This window comes from Podarcis raffonei, chromosome 2 (genome assembly GCF_027172205.1).
Source record: "Podarcis raffonei isolate rPodRaf1 chromosome 2, rPodRaf1.pri, whole genome shotgun sequence".
NCBI lineage: Eukaryota > Metazoa > Chordata > Lepidosauria > Squamata > Lacertidae > Podarcis > Podarcis raffonei.
In genome coordinates, this window is record NC_070603.1 from 61107447 (window position 1) to 61118576 (window position 11130).

Sequence of the window (11130 nt, forward strand, 5' to 3'; positions counted from 1 at the left end):
CAACATGGCCAGTGGTCCAGGATGATGAGGGTTGTCGTCCAACACTTTCAAGATGGCAACAGGTTCCATATCCCTGTGCTAGAAATGTGGAAACAGAGCTGACTGTCTCTTTAAGACCTACTCACCCTCCCATTTATCCTGTGATTTCAAGTCACAGGTCTGAGAGGATTGGTTTTTTTGGTCCCACTGCTTTCCCTGGGAAAATCTGCTGTTTACTGCTGAACTGGGAAAACGTTAATCCGCAGAAAACATAGAGATGGAATTTTAACCCCTTTCAGACCCGTGACTAGAAATCATAGGACAAAGTGTGGACGGGCCCCTGGTTTCAGGGCCCTTTTAATTTGGCAGGTGGTAAAGCCTGGAAGTGAAAAGATGGAGTATATCCATTGTAGCACCTTTGGATATATTAGAAAGATTTTTAATATCTATCTCCTGCAAGTTTTGCTTGCTTTTGTTCAGAACAACTTTAATGGATAGGATTGCTTATGACTATCAGTGGTCGTTAGTTATGTAATGAGCACATATGATAGCAGCATTACTAGTGTGTATTTTCAGTGTGTTAGCTCGCTGCTGTGTTATTGACAGAAGGTAAAAGCAGAGTGGAAAAAATGTCTGCCTATTGTGCAAATGCATTATACGCTCCTGCTCTGGGAAGCTCATTGTTAAACATTTCAGATGACATTAAGTCCAAATAAATTTCCAAGTTTCAAATCCTGCCTCTCCAGCTGACTGAGTTTTACTCCTGACTTGCAGAAACTCAGAAGTTTCGCTTGTGGGCACAGAGGATCCTGTTCCATTGCTATCACACATTCTAAATGAGACTCGCACTGTTTTCAGGTGGGATTCGATCACACACTGGCAAATTCAGATCGCACAATTGAAGCTGATATGGTGCTGTTGCATAACAAATCCACTTCTCTGCAAAACGGGACTGTCTTCATCTTAAGAAACGTATGGGGAAATGCACTGGAAAATGTGGGGTAACATTTGCCTGTTGCAATGTCATTTAACCTCCCTATGAACAAATCCAGACGGGTGCTCAATAACCAGGTCCTCTGGAAGCAATGGGAGTTAAACCGAGAGTGCCTTCTTAACAACCAAGCTTGTGCCACTCCCACATTGTCTTTCTCAATGCCTTCTGCTATTATTCATCCGTTTATTTATTTCATAAAATTTATACACTGCTTGATTTTAAAAAAACCTCAAGGAGGTTTACAAGAAGATAAAACAATAAAATCAAGAAGAATTTACAACCCTACTTTGAAACATACAGAAGTTAAAACACCAAAACAGATTACAATTATCTCAACTTTCTAAGCCTATGGGTAAAAGTAAAGGGACCCCTGATCTTAGGTCCAGTCGCGAACGACTCTGGGGTTGCGGCGCTCATCTCGCTTTATTGGCCAAGGGAGCCAGCGTACAGCTTCTGGGTCATGTGGCCAGCATGACTAAGCCACTTCTGGCAAACCAGAGGAAGCGCACGGAAACGCCATTTACCTTCCCGCCGGAGCAGTACCTATTTATCTACTTGCACTTTGACGTGCTTTCGAACTCCTAGGTGGGCAGGAGCTGGGACCGAACAACGGGAGCTCAGCCCATTGCGGGGATCCGAACCACCGACCTTCCGATCGGCAAGCACTAGGATCTGTGGTTTAGACCACAGCGCCACCTGCGTCCCTAAGCCTCTGGGTAGGTTTGTCTAAACAATAATGTTTTTAGCAGGCTCTAAAAAGAGTGCAGTGAAGGCACCGAGGCATTAACACCCTGAAATGCAGTAAGGTTGCCCCTCACCCCACTGCCTTTCAAGTTGTATTTTCACATGGCTGTGTACACCAGAGAGGGGGCAGAAATGTCTTCAAACATTAAGACTACAATCCTAAACACTAACTAGAGAGTAAGAGCCATTGAACTCAATTAAACTGGCTTCATTCTGAGCATACAAACATATGTTCATTCTGTTAGGCAGCAATCCCATCAGCAGTTCCCTGTATGCAAGTCCAGCTGAACTCGGGAGGACACTTGCTTCCAAGCAGGATTAGAAATGTAGGCAGTAGGAGTCTGAGGGCCAAATTAGACATGGCATTACATGTATGCACTTAGCATGCCCACTTTTTCTCTTCTATACAACAGTGATTGGGATTGGGACCACAGCACATAGAGAGGAGAGGTTAACTTTTCATCTCACCTTCCCAGTTCCATTTAAATTTTCCCCCAATCTGCTATGAGTTGCAGGAAGGAAACTTCCACTGGCATTTCCTGGGTCAGATAATTTCTATAGTACCTTGAACCCAAATAATGGACCTTTTAGGAATTAAACACAGGATGTCATGTAGCTCTTATCTGGTAAAACAGGCACTGGCTCAACAGTGGGAATAACACTTCCTAGTAAGCAAGTTTTAAAAGATGGTCACAACAAGATTGTGGTGATCTTACTTTGGTGGTTGATACACATTGTTTCTGGAAACTTTGGAATTATTAGTTGTGTGGATGTTTTGTATTTTTTAAAAATGTATTGTTTTTATTGTTCTCTTGTTTGTTGCTGTGGCTTCCTTTGGATGGAATGGCGGGATAATATAATAGTAATAGTAGTAGTAGTAGTAGTAGTAGTAGTAGTAGTAGTAGTAGTAATTTATTATTTCTACCGCGCCCATCTGGCTGAGTTTCCCCAGCCACTCTGGGCAGCTCCCAATCGAGTGTTAAAAACAATACAGCATTAAATATTAAAAACTTCCCTAAACAGGGCTGCCTTCAGATGTCTTTTAAAAATAGGATAGCTACTTATTTCCTTGACATCTGATGGGAGGGCGTTCCACAGGGCGGGCGCCACTACTGAAGAGGCCGTCTGGTTCCCTGTAACCTCACTTCTCGCAATGAGGGAACCACCAGAAGGCCCTCAGCGCTGGATCTGTGTCCGGGCTGAACAATGAGGGTGGAGACGCTCCTTCAGGTATACAGGACCAAGGCCGTTTAGGGCTTTAAAGGTCAGCACCAACACTTTGAATTGTGCTCGGAAACGTATTGGGAGCCAATGCAGATCTCTCAGGACTGGTGTTATGTGATCCCAGCGGCCACTCCCAGTCACCAGTCTAGCTGCCGCATTCTGGATAAATTGCAGTTTCCGGGTTACCCTCAAAGGTAGCCCCACGTAGAGCGCATTGCAGTAGTCCAAGCAGGAGATAACTAGAGCATGCACCACTCTGGCGAGACAGTCCGCGGGCAGGTAGGGTCTCAGCCTGCGTACCAGATGGAGCTGGTAGATAGCCGCCCTGGACACAGAATTAACCTGCACCTCCATGGACAGCTGTGAGTCCAAAATGACTCCCAAGCTGCACACCTGGTCCTTCAGGGACACAGTTGCCCCATTTAGGACCAGGGAGTCCCCCACACCTGCCCCGTCCCCCCAAAACAGTACTTCTGTCTTGTCAGGATTCAACCTCAATCTGTTAGCCGCCATCCATCCTCCAATTGCCTCCAGGCACTCACAGAGGGCATTCACCGCCTTCACTGGTTCTGATTTAAAAGAGAGGTAGGTAATAACAACAACAATAATAATGGAGGAGGAATTCAACATGCATTTCAGTTTGCTAGACTCAACAACCCCCTCTCTCCTTCCCTCACGCACTGTTCTGAGAGTTCTCCCACACACACCTAAGCCAATTTTGGGGAGCATGGAGGGCAGACAGGGGTGAGGGGGGAAAGCCCTGTTCAGCATGCAGAAATCTTTGCTCAGGATTTCCACTGATGAGACTCATTGGGTGAATCCCACTCCATAACAATAACACCCTACTCAGGCCTCACACTCACATGTAAGTAGAACACATGAGTGGAGGCAGTGAGGATAAGTATTCTACATCTGGGGCTACTTATCTCCCCTGCCATCCATAATTGAAGGGAAGCCATCTGCAGTGCAGACAGAGCCTCTTGAATTTGTGCAAACACTCTGATCCCACCAGGATGTAGAATGGTCTTTTTCTGGGGTTCTGCTTTGGGTCCACACTCATGTGTTCTACATACTCATAAGTATAATGCCAGATTAGTGCTAGTGCCTCATCCATGTGCCAAAACCACTCAATTCTAACCATCTAGCCAGCCCTGCAGGTAGGATTTCTGGGAATGCAAGGCATCCTTCCTCAATTTTAAGCATACTACCAAACTACCTAAATTTGGCACCCAGGACTGCATGACTCCATTTCCCAACATTTTCAGAAGGTACTTGTGTCAGCTTTTTGCCACAAACACTGCAAAGAATCTTGTGCCACCTTAAATACTAGCGCACAGGTTTTGTAACAGATACACATACGCCCAAGAGACTCAGTGGTTTAGACCACAGCACCACCCATGTCCCTTTATGTGTTCTAAGTACAGTACTAGTACTAAAGGGATACTTTTAAAAGGGATATAAACTTTGTTTTACCACAGAAATGAGAGTGAGAAATTAAGGGTCAACAAAGCAATCTTTGTGCTTTTATAACCTGAAAATCAGATTTTTTTTTCAACTGAGCATTTATTTAGCCTCCTGAACTAGTATTGTGCTTTTTGGACAGCAGCAGTTAATTTGATTTTTGGATTGTGGTGACATATAAGGCATTCATACTGCAGGTGCTAATTCAATTTCTTGAAAGGTAAGAGGCACACACACAACAGTTCTGTATTGTTGAAAATTTAATTTGATGCTCCAAAATATTTTTTAATAAGATTTGACACAATAGTTTGTCCTTGGGTTATCAGACATTCAGAATATCACACAGTTGAGTGACCTCAGTTTCCTTTTCCTGTACCATTCCAAACTTAGGCTGACACAACTTGTGCCTACTAATTTTTCCTCTCAGTAGGCTTTACAGCTACAAATCCAATTTTTCCTCAGAAGTCTGCCTCAACATGCCTGACTTTCACTGTGATGTGTCGGTCATTGCATAGTATATTGACAGCACCATCTATGAGTGCTGGTTTCTCCTTATCTTTTGGTTCAGTTCCCTCACAGGGAATCCAGCTGTGAACATAACAGAATGACTCAAAAATAAAGAGAAAAAATTATTAAATGAGGGATTATGGATTATGCAACTGATTATGCAACCAGCCATTTATGTAATTAGGGATGGTGGGTGAAGCAAGAAGGAAGTGGTTTAATGTCTTGAATACCAGGAGGGGGTGGGTAAGGTGGGGATGATAGTCTGTAGTAGCAAAAGTGACAACGGGACTACTTGAGACACCATGAAAAGTAACATTTGTTCCAACAAACACTTGTAGGTCCACTTCTCAGACTTTATTAAATTTATCTAGTCAGAAGAGTACCTTTAATGCAGCCTAATGGCTTTGCACATAGTGCCACTTACCCAGTGGGATTTTCTGTACTTTTTATTTAAACAGGAGATAGGATGCTATGTTGCAAAACATGTATTATACAGGGTGAGAGTGATCTGCTCTCCCAGGAACATAACCTAACCCCCCTCATGCTACAAGAATTCAGAGCATTATTATTTTGAACCTGGCCTGAGTATCTAGACATCCTTGTATACTGAACATATGTATATACATATTCGGTCCCATAAACCTTACACAATTTTGTATTTCAAATACTGTAATGATAATTCAATCAGGTTGTGAAATATGAGCTGATATCCTGAACAAATCACAGAATCATAGTTGTAGAGTTGGAAGGGACCCGAGGCTCATCTAGTCCAACCCCCTGCAATGCAGGAATCTCAGCTAAAGCACCCATGATAGATGGCCATGCAACCTCTGCTTAAAAACCTGCAATGAAGGAGAGTCCACAACCTTCTGAGGGAGTCTGTTTGACTGTTGAACTGCTCAGAAATCCCAGATATCCTGCAAGTGCTTAACTTAATTTAGAGCATTACGCACCAAAGGATTCCAGAAGACTACCATTGCACATATTTATGGTGGGAGAATCTGGGGCAAATGAAGTCCTGTGATAATGTTGAGCCTTAATGGACTGGTGCCTGCAGGTAACATCATACCTACCTAGCAAGATGCAAAGCAAATTTAACAGAAGTATCATTTGTTTGATTATTCTAAGTATTATAATAATAAAGAATTGTTATTTTTATATTGGCCTTCAGTTATATTTCCAAGACGATTTTACAAAAAGAACAATGACAACTCAAATGGAAATACAAGGTATAGAAAAGGCAAAATTCACAAACTAATAAAGGCAGCACAAGTGTGAAAGTCGTATGCTGACCATACGAATGTTTGGCCTTTGAGGCTCCAACATTGGTGCAAAAACAAACAAACAAACAAAGTGTTTTCAAGCAGTATAAAAAATGAGCATGTATTAATTATACATTTTAATGTACTATACAGTGAAAGAACAGAGCTCTTATGTAAACAGCTGTGACTGGTCAATGGAATGCTTTGCCTCGGTATTTCATAATAAAGGCTGTTCTGAATCAAATATTATTTTCCTTTGGGAGCCCAGGAACTCACATTATTATTTTTGAAGAAAAGGCTGCTTTAAAAAAGAAGAAAAGAAGAACTGCAGCAGTGGACAGATTGCTTCTTAATAAGGCTTGATCATTTGAGCCCCTGGAGCAGCTTCTTTCAATACAGCTCCTAGCTTCCCTGTTCGACTCCTACTATGTATTCCAAAAAGAAAAAGAAAAGAAAAGCCAAACTATCAGTTATTTCTTTTCTCCCAGGAGGTTAAGTAGGACACATTGTGGCTGTGCAGGCAGAGTGTGAGGGCAGCAAAGCCTTTGGTGTTACCTGTAAAAATGTGGATTGTTTAAATCCCACTGAAATCAATGGGATGTGAAGAACCACAGACCTAGCAACAAGTCCCATTGTCATAAGGTCTCCATTTGCTTCCCTCTGCCTCCATTTTAGCATGAATGAACAGAAACCTGTAAAACAAATAATGAAATACAAAACGACATTCAGCTTATCTTATACACAATGTTCTGAAGGCTACAGAAGATGGAGAAGCACTCTGAGGTGATATGGTGTGTGGTGAAGTGAAGGGAAGGGTGGAGTTTGAGGGTAAGTATCCCAGATGCAAACTGCTTGTGGTGCGGGCAGTATCCTATCCTATCCTATCCTATCTTACAGAGGTGTTGTTGAAAGGATAAAGTGAGATAATTACTTCATGTACCTCCTTGGCATCTTTGAGGAGGGGCAGGATGCAAACAGGGCTGGCATGCTGAGCCACCTGCTGAGGCCCACGCCCACTGCTGAGCCCCATAGCCTCCCAGCCTCCTTGTGGCGCTGCCTATTCACCTGGCCCTTCTGCAATGATAAACGTCAGGAGACTGAACAGCCAACACCAGTCCTGTTGCACGCTCCCTCCGGAAGGTTCTGCAGATTGCATCCAGAAACAGAGGGCAAGTGGATGGGCAACAGTGACTGTGGGAAGAAGGAGGTAGGCCCACTGACGCCACCTTGTGTGAGCTCCTTCCCTTCAAAAACCAGGAAGTGCCCAAATCTGAACGTACTATCATAGTACTGTAATGGAGGAACAGTTAGAAAGGAAATGCAGCCAAGTCTATACAAAATGCTACACAGAAACCCCAGTCTGCCCTGCTACATATATGGAATTAGTGGGGTGTGCTTTCAGACCAGAGATTTGAACTGCTGAGCAGATATGAACATCAGCACCTCTCCACTGAGTAAATTCAGTGTCTCGTACAGACCTGCAATCCCTTGGTGCGTCTGTTTTTAATCTTCTTATTACTTTTCCTCTACCCCTCTCTCCTTTAAAAGAGGTTACTAATGAAATTATGTCTTTGTTCAAAGCTACACATTTTTCTGAAAGACAAACCTTTGAAACGTGTCTTCAGTTGTTCCCAAGCAAACCTACAGCTTTCTGCTTGGTGTTGCAGCTTTATGTTTTCTGTGACCAACAGTTATTTTAAACCCTTCTTATCAAACCATTAATACATAGATTCAGGTAGGTAGCCATGTTGGTCTGACACAGTCGAAATATATAAAAATATATATTAAAAAATGTCCAGTAGCACCTTAGAGACCAACTAAGTTTGTTCTTGGTATAAGCTTTCGTGTGCATGCACACTTCTTCAGATACCTAATTCATACATAGTTCATCTGTCTCTTTCTGGCTATGTCCTTAAATATTTCCCATGAGCACACAAAGTTACATTATACTAGCTGCCTAGTACCCAACCTGGTGCCTTGGCCTAAAACTCCCATCATCCCCTGACAGCACATTTGTACTAGCTGAGGCAGACAGGAGTTGCATTCAAAAACGTGGACGGCATGAGGTTGGGGAAGACTGGAAAAGTGTCCCAGCTAACTCCAAAGGCAGCAGCTCTCCACAATCTTGGACTGAACTGTTTTTCCACCTCCTGTAATAATAATATTTGTTTTTATTGTTACCCTGTCCATCTGACTGGGCTGCCCAAGCCACTGTGATATCCTTTAGCTAGAAAGTGAACTTGAGACTTATGTAGTCAAACTGTAAGTTCTATCACTAAGTTATCACAGGGTGATAGATAGCTTAGTGATAAAACTTTAGAAAATTTAACAACTCCATACAAAGTTGAATGTACCCAACAGCAGAACTTTAACTGCTAGAAATGCAATGTACGCCAGGCAGATTTTTAGCATCTATTTGGGCACTGCATTTTTTATGTTCAATAATCTAGATCTACTGGAGCACAGCCTGTAATTTTATTGCAGAAATAATTAGATAGCCATTGCCATAAAGCTGCAAAATATTACCATGAAAATATTTAAAAGACAGGAAGTCTTGGGAGTACAGCATTATTAAATTTAGTCTCTGCTGCTAAAGCTTGGGGCAGGGAAGACAGCACCTCAAGTTTCAGAAAGGTTTTAAAATATCCAGGGAATTGTAACATTGACTAAATTGACATATGCAGAACGGCAACAGATTTCTTTGAATGATGGGGTTTTAAAAAAAATATTCTGGAAGGACTAAGCACCATGATTTGGTTAATTTGAGGTAAACAAAGGGATGGTTTTTCTGTATTTCACTAAGGGCCCCCTACTTGTTCCACTATAATCCAAGTACTGGTTGATCTAGACTGTAGGTGTCAGAAATACTGAAACATGCCGATACTTCAAATTATACAGCTGACTGGATATCTATTCCTTTGGAGCTGTGTTAGGTATAACTTTGGCTGTGCTGGAAAGTTTTAGATTTTATTTGAGGGAAATCACATGTTCTTCCATTTAAGACAACCCACGGCATATTCAAAACATAGTCTTAGCCAAATAAAAACTGACCTCATAATTACTCTGATGTGTTTCAGCTGTAAGGGCCAGCTACAATACCTCGCACATTTGCTGTAAATCCAGTTATCTCGGTGGGAATTACTTCAGAGAGTAAACATGTACGGGATTGTGTTGCATTTCTCACAGCAGAACGCACTTTCTAGGCTGCACAGTTTCTTGCGGTCCATCATGTTAACTACATTGCTTCCATGTGAACAGCAGGCCATATATTCAATTGACTTGCTTTGGTCAAGGCAGCTAGACAGTGTGGACTTTGATACAACCATTGATTGCAATGTGGGTGTATGGGCTATTCGGCATTCAGAGGATATTTGCTTAATTATTCACGTTAGAAAGTCATTCTTAATACCAGATGGTTGATAGACGCAGGCAATTAAAACACCAGGTAGCAGAGATATGCTGGAAACTTTCCTCTTAAAACAGAAGAATCAGCATGCCTACTCACTTTTTCAGATCTCTCATGCAATCTCCAAACCGAATGTCTATTTTCTCAAAAGCTGGTTGGCTTTGTTCAGAGGCATTTTATGGAGTAACCAGGGAACCCACTGATTTAGTGTCTGTGACAAAGAATGCCATTTGCAAAGTAACTCTTTCCCATTATTTGCACGTTCCACAATTCCATAGGCTCATATCTTATCTACTGTTTAGCAACAGGGTCATTTTGTTCCTTTTTAGTAGCAATAGTAAAGGGAAGAAAAACGTTATTTTCCCTCAGAGATTAAATTGTACAAATTGTGCTCAGGGTACTTTGAAAAAGGAGGTTTAAATACACACACTAGATAGAAGCTTCTTGCAAGAAATACATTTGCTGTTATACTGGTTTTTCAGGGCGGGGGGAATGCAACAGCTCTTTGATTAGAATGAGACAATTGTACAAGATGCCATTTCCCTGTAACATAGCTGAACTAACTGAAAAGTAATAGTCAATCAAACATTTCACTTCCACCAGAATAAAATGTAGCACCAAATTATATGATATTTTGGCAGCCCCATGTTAGGATAGGGTCACTGTCAGATTTGTAGAAAGCAGCCAAACCCTTCTTTTACCTACTTACCCCCATCCCCTGCAAAACCTGACTTTTAAATCTGTTTTCTCCCAGAGGAGCTCTGTGACAAAAAAGAGCAGCTTTCAAAGGCTATTTGGGAGAGGGAACATTGGTGGGGCGGGGTTCAGCTCCGCCAGTTTCAGACTTGGATGTACATTGTTGTTCAACCAAGGCTATCACAGTGTCTTGCATCATCCTCCTCCTCTTATTACCGGTATTCTGATCACTAGTTAAATTGGGTTATGCACTTTGCCTTTGGAATGTGAAAGTTATTTAAAAGGCCATCTGTCAGTGTATTTTCAGGCCAGCTGTCCTTGCAGAACTCATACCTACATATGGACCATTACATACAGAGGAAGTAAAACAGACTGCACATGTTTCAAACAGATTCAACCCAAATATACCTATTCATCTCAAGAATCAGTCTCTGGTAAACGAACAAAGAACAAACAAAAAACAGTTCCACAAGGTTACCACAGTTCTACCAGCTGTGAATAGTGCTAATAAGATAGATCTCAACGCTGTTGCCGAGAAATTCAAAGGTTTTTAAAGAGCCTTTTTGAACTGATACAGTGATGATTGAACAAGTAAGTGCATGACTATTCATGTGGTACTTAAAAAATAATAATAAAGCTAGACATCCCACCTGAAGCAGAGGTAAGAAGGGCAAGACTTATGCTGAGCCAACAACACAAGCCTATGCCTCCTGTTTCCTACTGCCTTGTTCTTTCACACTGAGCTACCAATCTGGTCACAATGTGGTCATTCCCCTCACAAAAACTGAAATATAAGTGTGTACCCCAGTGAACCCCAGTGAAGGTAACCTGTGGCCCTCCAGGTGTTGTCAGACACC